Genomic DNA, 22,533 nt, shown 5'->3' on the forward strand with positions numbered 1-22,533 from the left:
TAAATCAGGGGTCGAGTCAACAATTACAGAGAAATACTTTGCGTCATGTAATTCCTTTACAATTGTTTTTTTTGTTGTTTTCTCTCCCATGAGTTCAATAAACTCTAAACAAATCGTTGAAGATAAATAGGAAACACTGCCCTTACCCATCTGTCCAAACTGTCGGATATGCTCTGCCAAGAATGGGTCGAATCGTGCCATCAATTCTAAAATGCCCAAGTAGTTACCATTGTGTGGTGAGCCTAGCAATTCATCATGTCCCCTAAATGTGAGACCCCTCTCCCTCCCCAAAGAACTTGATGACCTCGACAACTCTCCTAAGCACCTCTCTCCAATATTGCCTCTCTGTGTCCATCTGCTTTATAAGGAGGGAGTCCATGGTACCACCTGTGGCTCTATTATGCAGGGCAAGCATGCAGGCTACGTGTTCCACACTTTTATCATGTTGCCCAATGCGCTCTGCATGCTTCCAGTCAGAGAAGACAGTAACAAATTGTTGCGCTTTGGCCCAAAGCGCAAACTATTTTCCCCCAAAGCCTTTGGGGGAAAATAGCTTGCAGGCAAAACAATACATATTCCCTGTGGAAGGGGAATACATATAATCCACTCTCTCTCTACAACCTGTTGATTGTGCAGTGTGCATTTAAGGTGCTCATTATTCAAGACTCGAGTCTTTCCATCATTGCCAGACCTTGCAGAGGCTGGATAATGTGCACACCGATTGTGGAACACTTTAACTCCTCTGTCAATAAGAAAGGCTTTGGCCCGCTCGCTATGCATGTACCCCCACAGAGCTATGCATGTATACCCCACAGAGCTATGCATGTATCCCCACAGAGCTATGCATGTATCCCCACAGAGCTATGCATGTATACCCCACAGAGCTATGCATGTATCCCCACAGAGCTATGCATGTATCCCCACAGAGCTATGCATGTACCCCCACAGAGCTATGCATGTATACCCCCACAGAGCTATGCATGTATACCCCACAGAGCTATGCATGTACCCCCACAGAGCTATGCATGTATCCCCACAGAGCTATGCATGTACCCCCACAGAGCTATGCATGTATACCCCACAGAGCTATGCATGTACCCCCACACGGGTCTTGAAACACTCCAGGCGACCCGACCGAGGCTAATCAGACCCCGGCCTGTGTCAAGTGGCATGCTACTGCCCCCACGGTCTCTTAGAGGGGAGGTTTAGAGACAGAGCTAATTGGGGGTTAAGGTGGCTGATGACATTAGCAGGAGGTGTTGGCGACACTAGGAGGCTCTAGGCACTGTGGGTTGCCTCCGGGCCTGGCTCCTCCTTCATCTGTCCTCCATCTCTCCAGATGTCACCACCCAGTCTGTTCCTGAATGTCATCGGTACTCCCACTCTCAGTTTACAGTAAACACATTACAACACGTTACAGCACTTACATTACGTGCGTGCGTGCGTGTGTGTGTATATATATGGGCTTTGCAGGGCACTTTGCAGGGGCCCCTGCAAAGTTAATAACAATATTTTATTGGGCAGAAATGTAAAAAAACAGCACAAGTACAGTTGTTTCCATTGAGTTCCTTGGTATTCAATTCATAAACATATAGTAGCACCAAACAGTGGCCCGCCCGCTTGCTACATGCATAGCGAGCGGGCCAAAGCCTTTCTTATTGACAGAGGAGTTCAAGTGTTCCACAATCGGTGTGCACAGACACACACAGACACACACACACACACACCCACACACACACACACACACACACACACACACACACACACACACACACACACACACATACACAGGCTGGCTGTGGGGCCGGGCTGCATTGAGAGTGAGAGAGAGAGAGAGAGAGAGAGAGAGAGAGAGAGAGAGGGAGAGAGAGAGAGAGAGAAGCCTTGGGTTGTGTCACTTCCTCTTTTTAGTGCTTCTTGTTGCACTTCCCCTGCACACAGGAAATGGTTACCTTGGCAACCAGTTGCCGGCTCAACCAGTCTGCTTCACCCGCAGTACCCCATCCCCCCCAACACACACACACACACACACACACACACACACACACACACACACACACACACACACACACGCATTTTATTTTTTCTCCAGAAGCTATAAAATGGTTTAGTTCCTATCTATCCACCAGAAAACAGTGTGTAAGTGTCAACAGTGTTAAATCCCCCTACCACACCTGTTCGGTCGGTGTCCCCCAGGGCTCAATACTAGGTCCAATTCTGTTCTCACTGTACATAAATGACCTACCTGAAGTATGTAATAATCTACATGTCTAGATGTATGCAGATGATGCCGTTGTGCTTGCCCATGGTAAAAGCTATGCAGAGGTGTCAATAATGTTAACCTCAGCTCTGACAAGCATTCAAGACTGGCTTATAGATTCATGTCTGCTCGTGAATGACAAAAAGACAGTCTGCATGGCCTTCTCCAAAAGACCAGTTGTGTTGGAGTCCTCCAAATGTGTTTCTGGGTGGGGAGGAATTTGAACTTGTCCCAGAGTTCAAGTACCTCGGAGTCATATTAGACTCAACCCTAACTTTCAGAAAACATGTGAAGAAAGTCACAAATACGATTAAATTCAACTTTCAAAATGTTAAACAAATTAGACCCTTCCTGACAGTTGGTGCTGCCAGATGGTGTCTTCACTGTATGATCCTATCACACACTGTATGATCCTATCACACGCTGTATGATCCTATCACACGCTGTATGATCCTATCACACGCTGTATGATCCTATCACACACTGTATGATCCTATCACACGCTGTATGATCCTATCACACACTGTATGATCCTATCACACACTGTATGATCCTATCACACGCTGTATGATCCTATCACACACTGACACGCTGTATGATCCTATCACACACTGTATGATCCTATCACACACTGTATGATCCTATCACACACTGTATGATCCTATCACACACTGTATGATCCTATCACACGCTGTATGATCCTATCACACACTGTATGATCCTATCACACACTGTATGATCCTATCACACACTGTATGATCCTATCACACACTGTATGATCCTATCACACGCTGTATGATCCTATCACACACTGTATGATCCTATCACACACTGTATGATCCTATCACACGCTGTATGATCCTATCACACGCTGTATGATCCTATCACACACTGTATGATCCTATCACACGCTGTATGATCCTATCACACGCTGTATGATCCTATCACACGCTGTATGATCCTATCACACACTGTATGATCCTATCACACACTGTATGATCCTATCACACACTGTATGATCCTATCACACACTGTATGATCCTATCACACGCTGTATGATCCTATCACACGCTGTATGATCCTATCACACGCTGTATGATCCTATCACACACTGTATGATCCTATCACACGCTGTATGATCCTATCACACACTGTATGATCCTATCACACATTGAATACTGTTTTACAAACTGGTCTTGCACAGGCGTTTCATGTGGTCTAAAGTGATGTAGAGATAAACTATACATAGGTTTAAAGTGACGTAGAGATAAACTATACATATGTTTAAAGTGATGTAGAGATAAACTATACATAGGTTTATAGTGACGTAGAGATAAACTATACATAGGTTTAAAGTGATGTAGAGATAAACTATACATATGTTTATAGTGATGTAGAGATAAACTATACATAGGTTTATAGTGATGTAGAGATAAACTATACATAGGTTTATAGTGATGTAGAGATAAACTATACATAGGTTTATAGTGACGTAGAGATAAACTATACATAGGCTTATAGTGATGTAGAGATAAACTATACATAGGTTTATAGTGATGTAGAGATAAACTATACATATGTTTATAGTGATGTAGAGATAAACTATACATAGGTTTATAGTGATGTAGAGATAAACTATACATAGGTTTATAGTGATGTAGAGATAAACTATACATAGGTTTATAGTGATGTAGAGATAAACTATACATAGGTTTATAGTGACGTAGAGATAAACTATACATAGGTTTATAGTGACGTAGAGATAAACTATACATAGGTTTATAGTGATGTAGAGATAAACTATACATAGGTTTATAGTGACGTAGAGATAAACTATACATAGGTTTATAGTGATGTAGAGATAAACTATACATAGGTTTATAGTGATGTAGAGATAAACTATACATAGGTTTATAGTGATGTAGAGATAAACTATACATAGGTTTATAGTGACGTAGAGATAAACTATACATAGGTTTATAGTGATGTAGAGATAAACTATACATAGGTTTATAGTGATGTAGAGATAAACTATACATAGGTTTATAGTGATGTAGAGATAAACTATACATAGGTTTATAGTGATGTAGAGATAAACTATACATAGGTTTATAGTGACGTAGAGATAAACTATACATAGGTTTATAGTGATGTAGAGATAAACTATACATACAAACTATACAAACTATACATACTCCTCAAAGATGTCTGAACTAAGATCCATGTTTGGAAATGGCAAGGTAGGGGTTCTCTCTTTTTCAGAGACAAAACTGGATGACTCAGTAGATGACTCTGAAATTGAGATAATAGGCTACAATGTCATTAGGAAAGACAGAACTCTTTGTGGAGGGGGGGGTATGCATTTATGTGAGATCTGACATCATTTTCAATGTGTACCCAAAATTGGAGAACAACTCCACGGAATCGGTCTGGATAGAAATCATCTATCCTCACGCTAAACCCCTGATAATTGGCGCAATCTACAGGCCCCCAGATCAAAATGATTTTTATGATTTAATAGAGGAGCACATGGCAATCATTGGAAATTCGGAATTGATTTTAATTGGCGATTACAACACTGATGTACTTCGGAAAGACGCCGCCATATTTAAATCTTTCAGAAAATTCTGTGACATGCATACGCTGTATGATCCTATCACACACTGTATGATCCTATCACACACTGTATGATCCTATCACACGCTGTATGATCCTATCACACACTGACACGCTGTATGATCCTATCACACACTGTATGATCCTATCACACACTGTATGATCCTATCACACGCTGTATGATCCTATCACACGCTGTATGATCCTATCACACGCTGTATGATCCTATCACACGCTGTATGATCCTATCACACGCTGTATGATCCTATCACACGCTGTATGATCCTATCACACGCTGTATGATCCTATCACACGCTGTATGATCCTATCACACACTGTATGATCCTATCACACACTGTATGATCCTATCACACACTGTATGATCCTATCACACGCTGTATGATCCTATCACACACTGACACGCTGTATGATCCTATCACACACTGTATGATCCTATCACACACTGTATGATCCTATCACACGCTGTATGATCCTATCACACGCTGTATGATCCTATCACACGCTGTATGATCCTATCACACGCTGTATGATCCTATCACACGCTGTATGATCCTATCACACGCTGTATGATCCTATCACACGCTGTATGATCCTATCACACGCTGTATGATCCTATCACACACTGTATGATCCTATCACACATTGAATACTGTTTTACAAACTGGTCTTGCACAGGCGTTTCATGTGGTCTAAAGTGATGTAAAGATAAGCTATACATAGGTTTAAAGTGACGTAGAGATAAACTATACATAGGTTTAAAGTGACGTAGAGATAAACTATACATATGTTTAAAGTGATGTAGAGATAAACTATACATAGGTTTATAGTGACGTAGAGATAAACTATACATAGGTTTAAAGTGATGTAGAGATAAACTATACATAGGTTTATAGTGATGTAGAGATAAACTATACATAGGTTTATAGTGATGTAGAGATAAACTATACATAGGTTTATAGTGATGTAGAGATAAACTATACATAGGTTTATAGTGACGTAGAGATAAACTATACATAGGTTTATAGTGATGTAGAGATAAACTATACATAGGTTTATAGTGATGTAGAGATAAACTATACATATGTTTATAGTGATGTAGAGATAAACTATACATAGGTTTATAGTGATGTAGAGATAAACTATACATAGGTTTATAGTGATGTAGAGATAAACTATACATAGGTTTATAGTGATGTAGAGATAAACTATACATAGGTTTATAGTGACGTAGAGATAAACTATACATAGGTTTATAGTGATGTAGAGATAAACTATACATAGGTTTATAGTGATGTAGAGATAAACTATACATAGGTTTATAGTGATGTAGAGATAAACTATACATAGGTTTATAGTGACGTAGAGATAAACTATACATAGGTTTATAGTGATGTAGAGATAAACTATACATAGGTTTATAGTGATGTAGAGATAAACTATACATAGGTTTATAGTGATGTAGAGATAAACTATACATAGGTTTATAGTGATGTAGAGATAAACTATACATAGGTTTATAGTGACGTAGAGATAAACTATACATAGGTTTATAGTGATGTAGAGATAAACTATACATACAAACTATACAAACTATACATACTCCTCAAAGATGTCTGAACTAAGATCCATGTTTGGAAATGGCAAGGTAGGGGTTCTCTCTTTTTCAGAGACAAAACTGGATGACTCAGTAGATGACTCTGAAATTGAGATAATAGGCTACAATGTCATTAGGAAAGACAGAACTCTTTGTGGAGGGGGGGGTATGCATTTATGTGAGATCTGACATCATTTTCAATGTGTACCCAAAATTGGAGAACAACTCCACGGAATCGGTCTGGATAGAAATCATCTATCCTCACGCTAAACCCCTGATAATTGGCGCAATCTACAGGCCCCCAGATCAAAATGATTTTTATGATTTAATAGAGGAGCACATGGCAATCATTGGAAATTCGGAATTGATTTTAATTGGCGATTACAACACTGATGTACTTCGGAAAGACGCCGCCATATTTAAATCTTTCAGAAAATTCTGTGACATGCATAGCCTCACCCAAATGATAAAAAATATCACAAGGGTAGGCCCCTCCTCTCAGACCATCATTGACCTCATTTTGACATCAGACCAGTCGAGGATTCCTTTAAGTGGAGTCATAGAGTGCAGTCTAAGCGACCATAACATCATTTTCTGCACGCGTAAGATTCACAGATCTGTAGTTGACTGTCATAGCACGGTCGGCTGCAGGGCTATGAAAACTTACTCATCAGAAGCTCTCAAAACAGCTCTTGAGAAAATGGATTGGTCAGATGTACTCAGTGGCTCCTCGGCTGAAGAGTCCTGGACTGGTTTCAAAACTGCTTTTGTGTCTGTTATTGATAGCCTAGCGCCCAAGAAGGTGGTGAGAGTCAGAGCCCGTACACAACCCTGGATGAAGGGAGACATCCTAAATGCCATCAAACTCAGAAACAAATTGTACTCTGAGTTTAGGAAATGCAAAAATTTGCAACTACTTGAAAGATGCAGAAATCAACGAAATGTAGTAAACAAATTGGTCAAAACTGCCAAAAAGAATTTCTTAAATGAAAGCATTGAGGCAAACAAAAGCCACCCACAAAAGCTGTGGGAAGCGCTACAGAAATTGGGCTGCAACAACAAAATTCAAACCAAAACTACAAACATCTGCATTATTTCAAGTGGCGTGCTCATTACCGACAAGAAAGCGGTAGCGAACTGTTTTAACAGCTTTTTTACCACCATTGCAACCCAGTTGGTAAGCAAACTTCCTCAGCATTCAGGTTTGTAGGGCTCTGACCACATCCATGCTTACTATGACAAACTAGGGGCTAAAAAAGACTCCTTCTCATTCAAACCAGTAAATGCTGATGATGTGCAGAAAAAACTTTTAGCCCTCCAGCCGAACAAGGCCACCGGCCTTGACAATATCCCCACCAGATTCCTCAGAGATGCAGCTACTGCTATTGCCCCCATAGTAGCCCAAATCACAAACCTATCCATCAGCCAGTGTCACGTCCCACAGGATTTCAAATTGGCAAGAGTATTCCCTCTGCATAAAAAAGGAAGCAAAATAGAACCTGGCAACTATAGGCCTGTTTCCATCCTTTGTTCCATCTCAAAGGTTGTAGAGCGATTAATTCAAGAACAAATCAACAGCTACCTCAGCGAGCATAAACTGTTGTTTGAATTCCAATTGGGCTTCAGAACCTCCCATTCCACTGACACATGCCTGCTGTATTTGACCGACTACATCAAACGTGAGGTAGACGCGGGCAAATACTGCGGCATGGTTATGTTGGACCTCCAAAAAGCGTTCGACACTGTAAACCATTCAATTTTACTTGATAAACTGAGGGCGATTGGTTTTGACTGCACATCACTAAACTGGATGAGATCCTACCTGGAGGGAAGAGAACAAGTGGTTGACATCAACGGAACCATGTCCTCTTCCCTCCCGGTGAGCTGTGGGGTTCCTCAGGGCAGCATTCTAGGGCCGTTACTGTTCCTTTTATACATTAACGACATGAATGCTGCCTGTAACTGCAAATTGTTCCTGTTCGCTGATGACTCGGCACTCCTGATCTCGGGAGAGGACAAGTTGCAAGTTGAGGAAGCGCTCAGCTCCGAACTCTCAAAAATCCGTACTTGGCTTACCGATAACAAACTGTCACTACACCTTGGGAAAACTGAATCCATTCTCTTTGGGACCAAACATTCCCTCAGACAGATGGAGGTAAATGATTTCAAGGTCAAAGTCGATGACACAAATATCTCTAGCAAAGAAGAGATTACCTATTTGGGTTGTATTCTCGACAAATACCTGTCAGGTGAAAGCATGGGGTCAAAGGTGGTCAAAATAGTAAACCAGAGAACCAAATTTATGGGCAGAGTTTCCTCTTTTGTCAACCCTCAGGCCCTCAGGACCCTCTCAGGGGCCCTGATTCAACCACATTTTGATTATGCTAGCACCTCCTGGTACTCCAACACCTCAGTGTCACTGAAGACTAAGCTTCAAACCTCCCAAAACAAACTGATTCGACTACTCCTCGGATTGGGGCCCATGACCCACCTTTCTCCCACCCATTTTGCCAGCCTAGGCTGGCTCAGGGTGGAAGACAGGGTTAAACAACTAAAAATGGGACTGGCCTTCAAAATTGTAAATGAAAATTTGCCCGATATGCCCCCTATTCCCGCATATCTGAGTAAATACCTCCAAAAGGTTAGTGACACCCACAGTCACAATACCAGAGGGAGCGCTAACAACAATTTGGTACCACCCACCCATAAAACAAACATGGGCAAATTCTCCTACTACAGCACTGCCACCCAGGTTTGGAATGGTCTAACCCCATCCCTCAAAAAATGCAGTTCGCTGGGCTCATTTAAAAGAGCCTTAAAAAATCACCTTTCAGGAGGCCAAAAGAGGAGGCAGTACCATTTTCCCGTTAGACAGCCGACCCCCCCCTCTGTTCTTGTACATATCTTTCCCCCCTTTTTTTATTCCTTTGGTTGTACATAGTGTTATATATATATATATATATATATACTTTTTTTGCTGTTTTATTTTTTATTTCTTGTGTAATGATATTCGAACTGTGGTGCCACTATATATGTCTATGAATTGAATACCAAGGCCCTCATTGGAAACAAGTCCGCAAGGACTTTTATGAACGGACCTGTTAGACAAAGTATTTTAAATGTAAATGTGTTGTTTTACATTCTTTTGCCTAATAAAATATTCAATCAATCAATCAATCAATCATAGGTTTATAGTGATGTAGAGATAAACTATACATAGGTTTATAGTGATGTAGAGATAAACTATACATAGGTTTATAGTGATGTAGAGATAAACTATACATAGGTTTATAGTGATAGAGATAAACTATACATAGGTTTATAGTGACGTAGAGATAAACTATACATAGGTTTATAGTGACGTAGAGATAAACTATACATAGGTTTATAGTGACGTAGAGATAAACTATACATATGTTTATAGTGATGTAGAGATAAACTATACATAGGTTTATAGTGATGTAGAGATAAACTATACATAGGTTTATAGTGATGTAGAGATAAACTATACATAGGTTTATAGTGATGTAGAGATAAACTATACATAGGTTTATAGTGATGTAGAGATAAACTATACATAGGTTTATAGTGATGTAGAGATAAACTATACATAGGTTTATAGTGATGTAGAGATAAACTATACATAGGTTTATAGTGACGTAGAGATAAACTATACATATGTTTATAGTGATGTAGAGATAAACTATACATAGGTCTAAAGTGATGTAGAGATAAACTATACATAGGTTTATAGTGATGTAGAGATAAACTATACATAGGTTTATAGTGACGTAGAGATAAACTATACATAGGTTTATAGTGACGTAGAGATAAACTATACATAGGTTTATAGTGACGTAGAGATAAACTATACATAGGTTTAAAGTGACGTAGAGATAAACTATACATAGGTTTATAGTGATGTAGAGATAAACTATACATAGGTTTATAGTGATGTAGAGATAAACTATACATAGGTTTAAAGTGATGTAGAGATAAACTATACATAGGTTTATAGTGATAGAGATAAACTATACATAGGTTTATAGTGATGTAGAGATAAACTATACATAGGTTTATAGTGATGTAGAGATAAACTATACATAGGTTTATAGTGATGTAGAGATAAACTATACATAGGTTTATAGTGACGTAGAGATAAACTATACATAGGTTTATAGTGATGTAGAGATAAACTATACATAGGTTTATAGTGATGTAGAGATAAACTATACATAGGTTTATAGTGATGTAGAGATAAACTATACATATGTTTATAGTGATGTAGAGATAAACTATACATAGGTTTATAGTGATGTAGAGATAAACTATACATAGGTTTAAAGTGATGTAGAGATAAACTATACATAGGTTTATAGTGATGTAGAGATAAACTATACATAGGTTTATAGTGATGTAGAGATAAACTATACATAGGTTTATAGTGACGTAGAGATAAACTATACATAGGTTTATAGTGACGTAGAGATAAACTATACATAGGTTTATAGTGACGTAGAGATAAACTATACATAGGTTTATAGTGACGTAGAGATAAACTATACATAGGTTTATAGTGATGTAGAGATAAACTATACATAGGTTTATAGTGACGTAGAGATAAACTATACATAGGTTTATAGTGATGTAGAGATAAACTATACATAGGTTTATAGTGATGTAGAGATAAACTATACATAGGTTTATAGTGATGTAGAGATAAACTATACATAGGTTTATAGTGACGTAGAGATAAACTATACATAGGTTTATAGTGATGTAGAGATAAACTATACATAGGTTTATAGTGATGTAGAGATAAACTATACATAGGTTTATAGTGACGTAGAGATAAACTATACATAGGTTTATAGTGACGTAGAGATAAACTATACATAGGTTTATAGTGACGTAGAGATAAACTATACATAGGTTTATAGTGATGTAGAGATAAACTATACATAGGTTTAAAGTGATGTATAGAGATAAACTATACATAGGTTTATAGTGACGTAGAGATAAACTATACATAGGTTTATAGTGATGTAGAGATAAACTATACATAGGTTTATAGTGATGTAGAGATAAACTATACATAGGTTTATAGTGATGTAGAGATAAACTATACATAGGTTTAAAGTGATGTATAGAGATAAACTATACATAGGTTTATAGTGGTCTAAAGTCATATAGAGAGACGCATCGGTACAGTTTCAGAGGTTAACTCCTATCCTCTCTGTCAGGTAGAAACCTTGTAAGTCCAAAACTGTTATTTTACAGGAAATATTTAAACAATAATCTGTTCCTATATGTAGTTTTAGTCACAAGCTTGTTCATACTTATCATTGGTTACATCATTATAATACACACATATAATATATTTTATATATATATATATAATAGTTTAGGCAAAAACTCATCATTCAAACTTTTCAAACAGCAGAACTACAACCTCTCCAACGAGTCACGTCACAACGGGTTGTGAGCTTGTAGATCTGTTATCTTTAAGTATAAAAACAGGGCATTACTTTATGAATAAATGACATGCAATATGGAGATATGAGGTTTCTGACTGACAGCTGTGTGAAGAAACAACGTCTGACTTCTGCTCTGTGGTTATTACACACACACACACACACACACACACACACACACACACACACACACACACACACACACACACGCACACGCCTCCATTTTGACTCACAACGCATTAAGGAAATGAGCAGTTGATCCTCCATTTTGACACAGAGATCAGAGACGACGCAGATCTTAAACTCTTCTAGTGAGGTGTGTATTTATGCTTTGATAAATGTAGGATAAGTGTTTTCATTCTATTTAACATAATAACTCCCTTTATTCTGGTGTTGTGAAGGTTGATGTTGTGTAACAGTGTTTATTCTGGTGTTGTGAAGGTTAATATTGTATAACAGTGTTTATTCTGGTGTTATGAAGGTTAATGTTGTGTAACAGTGTTTATTCTGGTGTTGTGAAGGTTAATATTGTGTAACAGTGTTTATTCTGGTGTTATGAAGGTTAATGTTGTGTAACAGTGTTTATTCTGGTGTTGTGAAGGTTAATATTGTGTAACAGTGTTTATTCTGGTGTTATGAAGGTTAATGTTGTGTAACAGTTTTTAGACGACAAACCAGGTCAGGTCAGGTGACCAGTATGTTTAGACGAGGGGCTGCCGTGTCAGTGAGGTCACGTTTAGTTGTTGTTTTGTTTTTGAACACAACCCAACGATAGAATGATGTCAGCATGAATGTATTTTCAGATACAGTGTTTTATCAATCAAGTGTGTAAGCTGTCATTGTGACATCTATGCAAAACAAATATAAAAATAAGCAAAAAAATAGTCAAATTAAGAGCTTTTTGTGACTGTGGTTCGCTTTGATGTCCATGTTGTGTTGGAATTGTGTGGGAGAAGTTAAAAAGTGTAGGCTATAGTTGTGTGTGTGTGTGTGTGTGTGTGTGTGTGTGTGTGTGTGTGTGTGTGTGTGTGTGTGTGTGTGTGTGTGTGTGTGTGTGTGTGTGTGTGTGTGTGTGTGTGTGTGTGTGTGTGTGTGTGTGTCGCCCCGCGAAGGCAAGACCCACCCATGTTTAAACATTAACCAATAATCACTGCTCTTGTTTAAACCTTAACCAATCATCACTGCTCATGTTTGAACTTAAACCAATCAGAAGCAGAATAGGGCCAGTCATATGTCTCTGCCATTATCTACAGCTGTCAGTGTTGCCATGTCTGCTTATTATAAGCAGCATTGGGCTCGTTTTTGCTGTGAAGATGAATATTGGTATCGGTAGTTGTTGGTTGAGGTCAGGGGTCAGCTGGGTTTGTTTCTAAAGTTTAGTTGTTTATTTGGTCATGTTTCTAAAGTGTAGTTGTTTATTTGGTCTTGTTTCTAAAGTGTAGTTGTTTATTTGGTCTTGTTTCTAAAGTGTAGTTGTTTATTTGGGCTTGTTTCTAAAGTGTAGTTGTTTATTTGGTCTTGTTTATAAAGTGTAGTTGTTTATTTGGTCTTGTTTATAAAGTGTAGTTGTTTATTTGGTCATGTTTCTAAAGTGTAGTTGTTTATTTGGTCTTGTTTATAAAGTGTAGTTGTTTATTTGGTCTTGTTTATAAAGTGTAGTTGTTTATTTGGGCTTGTTACTAAAGTGTAGTTGTTTTATTTGGGCTTGTTTCTAAAGTGTAGTTGTTTATTTGGTCTTGTTTATAAAGTGTAGTTGTTTATTTGGTCTTGTTTATAAAGTGTAGTTGTTTATTTGGTCTTGTTTGTAAAGTGTAGTTGTTTATTTGGTCTTGTTTGTAAAGTGCAGTTGTTTATTTGGTCTTGTTTGTAAAGTGTAGTTGTTTATTTGGGCTTGCTTCTAAAGTGTACTTGTTTATTTGGTCTTGTTTATAAAGTGTACTTGTTTATTCATTTATTATTGAACTTCCTTCCTAATGTTGTGTAAAACAGTGGTTCTCAAACATTTTCATGTCAAGGACCCCCACATTTTTTATCAGTTTGTCTGCGGACCCCCATCTGAAAATATGTTGTACCAGGGACCCCCGTACTAGATTTGTGTTGTTAAAATATTTCAGTAATATTCCTTTTCTTTTTTTTTTTTTTACAATTTTGTCAAGATTGTTTTTACTTCTTTGTAGCAGATCTACCTCTTGTAGATCTGCTATTTTCAAATAGTGAATGCATATGATGATGTAAACAGCTGATGCTGATGTGCCCTATAGTATAGTAGCTTCTTTTAGGCTTGTTTTCATAGACCTGGTTGCTTGTTTCTAAAGCTCACAATGTGTTCCAATGTGAAGTTGTAAATCAGCTATTCTCAAATAGCTGATGTAGCCTATATAGTGTAAGAGGTACTGCTTTTGATGCTATATTAAGTCATTTTGGTGTGTGTGTGTGTGTGTGTGTGTGTGTGTGTGTGTGTGTGTGTGTGTGTGTGTGTGTGTGTGTGTGTGTGTGTGTGTGTGTGTGTGTGTGTGTGTGTGTGTGTGTGTGTGTGTGTGTGTGTGTGTGTGTGTGTGTGTGTGCGTGCGTGCGTGCGTGCGTGCGTGTGTGCTTGCATGCAATTAAGTTTTAGATATATTTTCACATAAAGTAATGAACTTGTAGATCTAAATTCACATAAAGTAAGGAGTAAATATAAATATCAGTCATTTTAAGTGTGTTATTGAAGTGGAAAAGTAATTAATTACACTACTACAGTAATCACCAGTAAAGTAATAGAGTTTAAAGTAACAGATTACTCTCAACACTGGTCACCACAGCGAAACCAAATGGACCCATATTGTTCTAATGTAACTAAATGAACCAAATGGACTCATTGACAGTCTTGTTCTAATGTAACTAAATGAACCAAATGGACCCATTGATAGTCTTGTTCTAATGTAACCAAATGGACCCATTGATAGTCTTGTTCTAAGGTAACCAAATGGACCCATTGATAGTCTTGTTCTAATGTAACCAAATGGACTCATTGATAGCCTTGTTCTAATGTAACTAAATGAACCAAATGGACCCATTGATAGTCTTGTTCTAATGTAACCAAATGAACCCATAGATAGTCTTGTTCTAATGTAACTAAATGGAACCAAATGGACTCATTGATAGTCTTGTTCTAATGTAACTAAATGAACCAAATGGACTCATTGATAGTCTTGTTCTAATGTAACTAAATGAACCAAATGGACCCATTGATAGTCTTGTTCTAATGTAACTAAATGAACCAAATGGACCCATTGATAGTCTTGTTCTAATGTAACTAAATGAACCAAATGGACTCATTGATAGTCTTGTTCTAATGTAACTAAATGAACCAAATGGACCCATTGATAGTCTTGTTCTAATGTAACTAAATTAACCAAATGGACCCATTGATAGTCTTGTTCTAATGTAACTAAATGGAACCAAATGGACCCATTGATAGTCTTGTTCTAATGTAACTAAATGTAACCAAATGGACCCATTGACAGTCTTTTAGTTTTCTGACATCTTGTATTTAAATGTGAAGATGAATAAAGCTGATAAATGTCACCATTGTGGTGATGTCAGTGTACAACCATTTGAAGCTGAATCAGAATCAATGTTTACAGATGTAAAAGGTTTACACTACATTATAGTTGCATTGTGACACATTGTGACACATTGTGACACATTGTGAGCTTGTAGATCTGCTATGTTCTGCTAAAGTTCTCCTTCAGAACACAGAGGCTCACGTTTTTTCTTTTTTTTCCCTCCTACACTCACTCGCTCTGTCTGAAGGAAGTGGTGTGTGTGTGTGTGTGTGTGTGTGTGTGTGTGTGTGTGTGTGTGTGTGTGTGTGTGTGTGTGTGTGTGTGTGTGTGTGTGTGTGTGTGTGTGTGTGTGTGTGTGTGTGTGTGTGTGTGTGCGTGCGTGCGTGCGTGCGTGCGTGCGTGCGTGCGTGCGTGTTGCCCCGCGAAGGCAAGACCCACCCATGTTTAAACCTTAACCAATCATCACTGCTCTTGTTTAAACCTAAACCAATCAGAAGCAGAATACGGCCAGTCATGTCTCTGCCATTATAACTTATTGCTGTCAGTGTTGCCATGTCTGCTTATTATAAGCAGCTTTGGGCCCGTTTTTCTGTAAAGTTGAATATTGGTAGCGATAGTTATTGGTTAAGGTCAGGGGTGAGCTGGGTTTGTTTCTAAAGTGTAGTTGTTTATTTGGTCTTGTTTCTAAAGTATAGTTGTTTATTTGGTCTGGTTTCTAAAGTGTAGTTGTTTATTTGGTCTTGTTTCTAAAGTGTAGTTGTTTATTTAGTCTTGTTTCTAAAGTGTAGTTGTTTATTTGGTCTTGTTTCTAAAGTGTAGTTGTTTATTTGGTCTTGTTTCTAAAGTGTAGTTGTTTATTTGGTCTTGTTTATAAAGTGTAGTTGTTTATTTGGTCTTGTTTATAAAGTGTAGTTGTTTATTTGGTCTTGTTTGTAAATTGTAGTTGTTTATTTGGTCTTGTTTGTAAAGTGTAGTTGTTTATTTATTCTTGTTTCTAAAGTGTAGTTGTTTATTTGGTCTTGTTTGTAAAGTGTAGTTGTTTATTTGGTCTTGTTTGTAAAGTGTAGTTGTTTATTTGGTCTTGTTTGTAAAGTGTAGTTGTTTATTTATGTATTATTTGAACGTCCTTCCTAATGTTGTGTAAAACAGTGGTTCTCAAACATTTTCATGTCAAGGACCCCCACATTTTTATCAATTTGTCTAAGGACCCACCAGGGACCCCCATATAAGATTTGGGTTGTTAAAATATTTCAGTAATATTCCATTTTTCTTTTTTTTTAAAACAATTTTGTCAAGATTGTTTTTACTTATTTTAATAGCAGATCTACAAGCAAATGTGTCACATCTCGACACACTGTGAGCTTGTAGATCTGCTATTTTCAAATAGTGAATGCATATGATGATGTAAACAGCTGATGCTGATGTGGCCTATAGTATAGTAGCTTCTTTTAGGCTTGTTTTCATAGACCTGGTTGCTTGTTTCTAAAGCTCACAATGTGTTCCAATGTGAAGTTGTAAATCAGCTATTTTCAAATAGCCGATGTATATAGTGTAAGAGGTACTACTTTTGATGCTATATTAAGTGTGTGTGTGTGTGTGTGTGTGTGTGTGTGTGTGTGTGTGTGTGTGTGTGTGTGTGTGTGTGTGTGTGTGTGTGTGTGTGTGTGTGTGTGTGTGTGTGTGTGTGTGTGTGACACACACGCGCGCTTGTGTGCAATTAAGTTGTTCATCTATTTTCACAAAGTAATGAACTTGTAGATCTAAATTCACATAAAGTAATGAACTTGTAGATCTAAATTCACATAAAGTAAAGAGTAAATATAAATATCAGTCATTTTAAGTGTGTTATTGAAGTTGAAAAGTAATTTATTACACTACTACAGTAATCACCAGTAAAGTAATATAGTTTAAAGTAACAGATTACTCTCAACACTGGTCACCACAGCGAAACCAAATGGACCCATAGATAGTCTTGTTCTAATGTAACTAAATGAACCAAATGGACTCATTGACAGTCTTGTTCTAATGTAACTAAATGAACCAAATGGACTCATTGATAGTCTTGTTCTAATGTAACTAAATGAACCAAATGGACTCATTGATAGCCTCGTTCTAATGTAACTAAATGAACCAAATGGACTCATTGACAGTCTTGTTCTAATGTAACTAAATGAACCAAATGGACTCATAGATAGTCTTGTTCTAATGTAACTAAATGAACCAAATGGACCCATTGATAGTCTTGTTCTAATGTAACTAAATGAACCAAATGGACCCATTGATAGTCTTGTTCTAATGTAACTAAATGAACCAAATGGACCCATTGATAGTCTTGTTCTAATATAACTAAATGAACCAAATGGACCCATTGATAGTCTTGTTCTAATGTAACTAAATGAACCAAATGGACCCATTGATAGTCTTGTTCTAATGTAACTAAATGAACCAAATGGACCCATTGATAGTCTTGTTCTAATGTAACTAAATGAACCAAATGGACCCATTGATAGTCTTTTAGTTTTCTAACATCTTGTATTTAAATGTGAAGATGAATAAAGCTGATAAATGTCACCATTGTGGTGATCTCAGCGTACGGCCATTTGAAGCTGAATCAGAATCAATGTTTACAGATGTAAAAGGTTTGCTCTACATTATAGTTGCATTGTGACACATTGTGACACATTGTGACACATTGTGAGCTTGTAGATCTGCTATTTTCTGCCAAAGTTCTCCTTCAGAACACAGAGGCTCACGTTTTTTTTTTTTTCCTCCTACGCTCACTCGCTCTGTCTGAAGGAAGTGGTGTGTGTGTGTGTGTGTGTGTGTGTGTGTGTGTGTGTGTGTGTGTGTGTGTGTGTGTGTGTGTGTGTGTGTGTGTGTGTGTGTGTGTGTGTGTGTGTGTGTGTGTGTGTGTGTGTGTGTGTGTGTGTGTGTGTGTGTGTGTGTACGTTTTCAGCCGTTGACAGTAAGTCATGTGACCTCAGGGTAATGAGGTCATGACGATACTTCCTCCTTTAGCGTGTGGCTTCTGTTTAATGTGTCTGCATTCACACACACACACACACACACACACACACACACACACACACACACACACACACACACACACACACACACACACACACACACACACACACACACACACACACACACAGTGGCGTAGGCAGAAATGAAGTAGTGGGTGGGCCTGGCCAACAATGGGTGGGCCACACAATGACATTTTATATTAATGTATTAATTATTATTTTTGCCTTAAATTCCCTAAAATATTAAATCAGGAGTCATTGAGATTGACAGGTGTCACGTTGTCCCATCAAAACATTCAAACCAGTAGAAGACACTTCATCCGTTCAACACATTCCTAAATATAAAGTAGGAGGTGGTGGTGGTCCGTGGCCGGGCTCAGAGGGGGTCCATGAGGACCCCCGGACAGGGGCGGAAATCTGTCTTGAGGCTGGGGGGTGGTCGGCCGCACATGGATTTTGTTTGTTTATTTTCGGTTTTTGGTTACTCTATTGCGGTTTTAGGGTTAGGTTAGGTTTAGGTTATTTAATAATTATTTTTGCCTGATTTTACTGATTTATTATCAAAAAAATATTATTTTAACATTTATTTGTATTATTCTAAATTACTTGAGGGGGGTCCAATCTGTAGCTAGGGGGGGACGTCCCCCCTGGGATTTCCGCGCCTGCCCCCGGAGGCTTAGGGCAGCGGAAATGCAATTTTTTCCAACCTTGTAGATCTGCCAATTTTGGCTAAAAACTCGATAGCAGCCGAACCGTCACAGCGGGACGGCAGAGTTGTTTGTCTCTATGTTATCTGACACAGAAAATAATCTGTTTGAGACCAACTTCTGCTCATTATTATATGGTACAACACTTTACAATCATAGGCAATCATAATATTCATGATCTGACTGATACACATTGATCACATGACTCCACATATCATGTGTAAAGATGTGTGTGAGTTTTATACAAAAAAAACTGTTTGTGTTTTGAAGAAAACACAAAATACTGGAAAATCTAGTCTTTATGATTAGCTGCAGCATGATCCAAGGAATTAAAACATGTGATTATACCGTATGACCTACGGTTCAAGAGTTATGGGCCAAAATGTGAAGCAGCCGGCTATAGCGCCACCATGAGGCTGATTTGAAACAAACAAGGGTGCAAACATCATCTCCGGCCTTTGGCTGTCTGGCCTGGCGGAGATATTAATTATGGGTTGTTTTATTTGTATTTACAGTATCTTTTTAGAGTTATTACTAAACTTCTCTTCAGTAAACCAACAAACCCCACTATGCCACGTCCCTTTATCCTTACTCCAAGGTTTTATAAGGTCATGTTTACCTGAATGTATGGACACATCTGACCGCTGTTCTAAACCAATCAAACTCTCACCTGAGAATGTGTTTCCTTGTATGGTCAGGTCCTGTATCAAGTCCTGTGAGAGCTATGAAGACATCTAGAGCACTAGAGACGTCTTCTTACACTGAACTACAACAACACAGGTAAGACTTATGGAAAAAAATCATAATGGAATCATATTTATATTCAACGTGGGTTGTGCGCACACGCACACGCACACGCACACACACACACACACACACACACACACACACACACACACACACACACACACACACACACACACACACACACATTTCTGCTTTATTTTGACAGTGAGTAGAGAGACAGTAAAGACAGAGAGGATGACCTGCAACATGGATCTTCAGGAGGGATTCTAACCAGGACCAGCTGTGGTACGTTCTCTACCAGGTGAGCTACCGGGGCACAACCCTCACATTGATCCTGATTCATCACTTTGAACGTAGAAACCAGCTTCAATTCCAGCCCAGGAATCATCTTAAGACGAGGCTCATGTGTGATTTATCAAAGGGTCGTATCCTGCCAATCATAGCGTGAGAATGGACGCTGTGTTGATAAATCTGGCGGCTGCAACCGATGGTCATTTAAATAACTCACCCTGCGCTGGGCACAGGTTTGGAGCTTCAGGTTTCTATCCATAACCAAGGTTGTATATAACTCCAGAGGACTTACAGTAGTAGCTACTGTACGTTTGGAGACCTCACTGTCCATGAAAACATTACAGCAGCACCGGTCCAGACTCCAGAATATGCTCTGACATGTAAGAGCTCGTATAGCCTTGGTCTGAGCCAGATCTGATCAGAATGACTGTTAAAGATCTTGTTTAAATGGATGACTGATTAAGCATCCGACCTAATTGATTGTTTTTAATACCTCACTTTTAACTCATTCAGTGCCACAGTGTTTTCTGGCAGTGTGCTCCCAGTGCCAACATTTACAGGCATTCTTACTACTTTTACTAGAGCCACAGAATATTCTGACTAAAATTATGTACCATATCTCAAAAGAAAGATGAGACTCTCTTCTTTTTCCAGGAAAAAAAGTGAGTTGCTAGCATATTCCGTTCTTTAGTTATGGGCAGTTGACTAAAGCTATTTATCATAGAAACCTGAGTAATAGGCCTTTTTGTGGAGAGGACAGCTCTCAGGCAGAAATCTACACTTTCAAGGCCCACAGAATCTTTTGTGCTATGACTAAAATGATGCACCATATCTCAAAAGAAAGATGAGACTCTCTTCTTTGCCTCGCTCTTTATTTATAGGCAGTTGAATAAAACTTTTTCTTCAAAAACAACTCTGAGAATAGAATAGAAACATGAGTAAAAGTGACAACTCTCAGGCAGAAATCAGCCTTGAGCATTTTATTTTGGCTCCTGTGATGCATCAGACATTGCATAGTCATAGTCATTTACAAACAAATGACAAAGAAACTAGAAAAAGTGCTCCTCGGAGCACAGGTCTCCGCCAGGTCAGGTACATTATTCTGGCCTCCTGGTGGCGCTATAATAGGCCAATGTGAAAAGGGTGCCATTTATTCTTAGGCCTTTCACGGCATTCACATACTGCATTGGTGATTTGAGGCATTTTGTTCCAAAAATGTGTTTTGCTAAATTAGACCTGCTGGTGGCGCTATAACAGGCCAATGTGAAAAGGGTGGCATTTCTTCCTCGGCCTAGTGGGAATGTGCGTGTTAAATTTCAAGGAAATCGCAAGCTGCGTGCATAGTTTGAGGCTTTTTGTTCAAAACGGACCAATCCTGCAAACTTTGGAAGCCAACCATAAGCAATGAGGATGGAATATGGGAAATGGGACAGATCCGTGTTGATCACATGACTATAGAGATACTGTGTACCAATTTGCATGACGTTTGGATACAATCTGTAGGAGTAATGTAAAAAAATGAGTGTTGCACAAATGGGCCTCCTGGTGGCGCTATAACAGGCCCATGTGAAAACATTGGGGCAGAGGTTCTGAATTGGCATCCAGGGAGTGTGTGTGCACAGTTTGGGAGCGACCGGGCCAACGGTGCCGGAGATTAGCTGCTAACACACAGACAGGACGGACACACACACACACACACACACACACACACACACACACACACACACACACACACACACACACACACACACACACACACACACACACACACACACACACACACACACGGACGGACGGACGGAGGGTAAAACATACTCTCTCGCCATGCCTTCGGCCTGGCGGAGACAATAAGATTGAATAAAAAACAAATGTAATTTTACAATTCTAAGTGATAAATGAGTAATAAAAAAAACGTACAGCCCTTATGTCTGTAATTCTGAGTGTAACCACATGGACCCTTACATGTCTGTAACTCTGAGAGTAACCAAATGGACCCTTACATGTCTGTAACTCTGAGAGTAACCAAATGGACCCTTACATGTCTGTAACTCTGAGTGTAACCAAATGGACCCTTACATGTCTGTAACTCTGAGTGTAACCAAATGGACCCTTACATGTCTGTAACTCTGAGTGTAACCAAATTGACCCTTACATGTCTGTAACTCTGAGTGTAACCACATGAACCCTTACATGTCTGTAACTCTGAGTGTAACCACATGAACCCTTACATGTCTGTAACTCTGAGTGTA

At 38.6% G+C, this 22,533-nt stretch overlaps 1 long non-coding RNA gene across 1 annotated transcript in view; it reads left to right on the forward strand.

The window, feature by feature from the left end:
• LOC311039202 overlaps positions 1 to 20,294 on the forward strand; it is a 765,206-nt gene extending 744,912 nt beyond the window's left edge. The window contains exons 2-3 of the long non-coding RNA XR_014600142.1: positions 19,945 to 20,026; positions 20,199 to 20,294. This is a non-coding gene — a long non-coding RNA (uncharacterized lncRNA). The remainder of the gene's footprint in view (positions 1 to 19,944; positions 20,027 to 20,198) is intronic.
• The last annotated feature ends 2,239 nt before the right edge of the window (positions 20,295 to 22,533 follow it).

Source organism: Gymnoscopelus microlampas, assembly GCF_963454915.1.
Source record: "Gymnoscopelus microlampas genome assembly, chromosome: 22".
In the NCBI taxonomy this organism is placed as follows: Eukaryota; Metazoa; Chordata; class Actinopteri; order Myctophiformes; family Myctophidae; genus Gymnoscopelus; species Gymnoscopelus microlampas.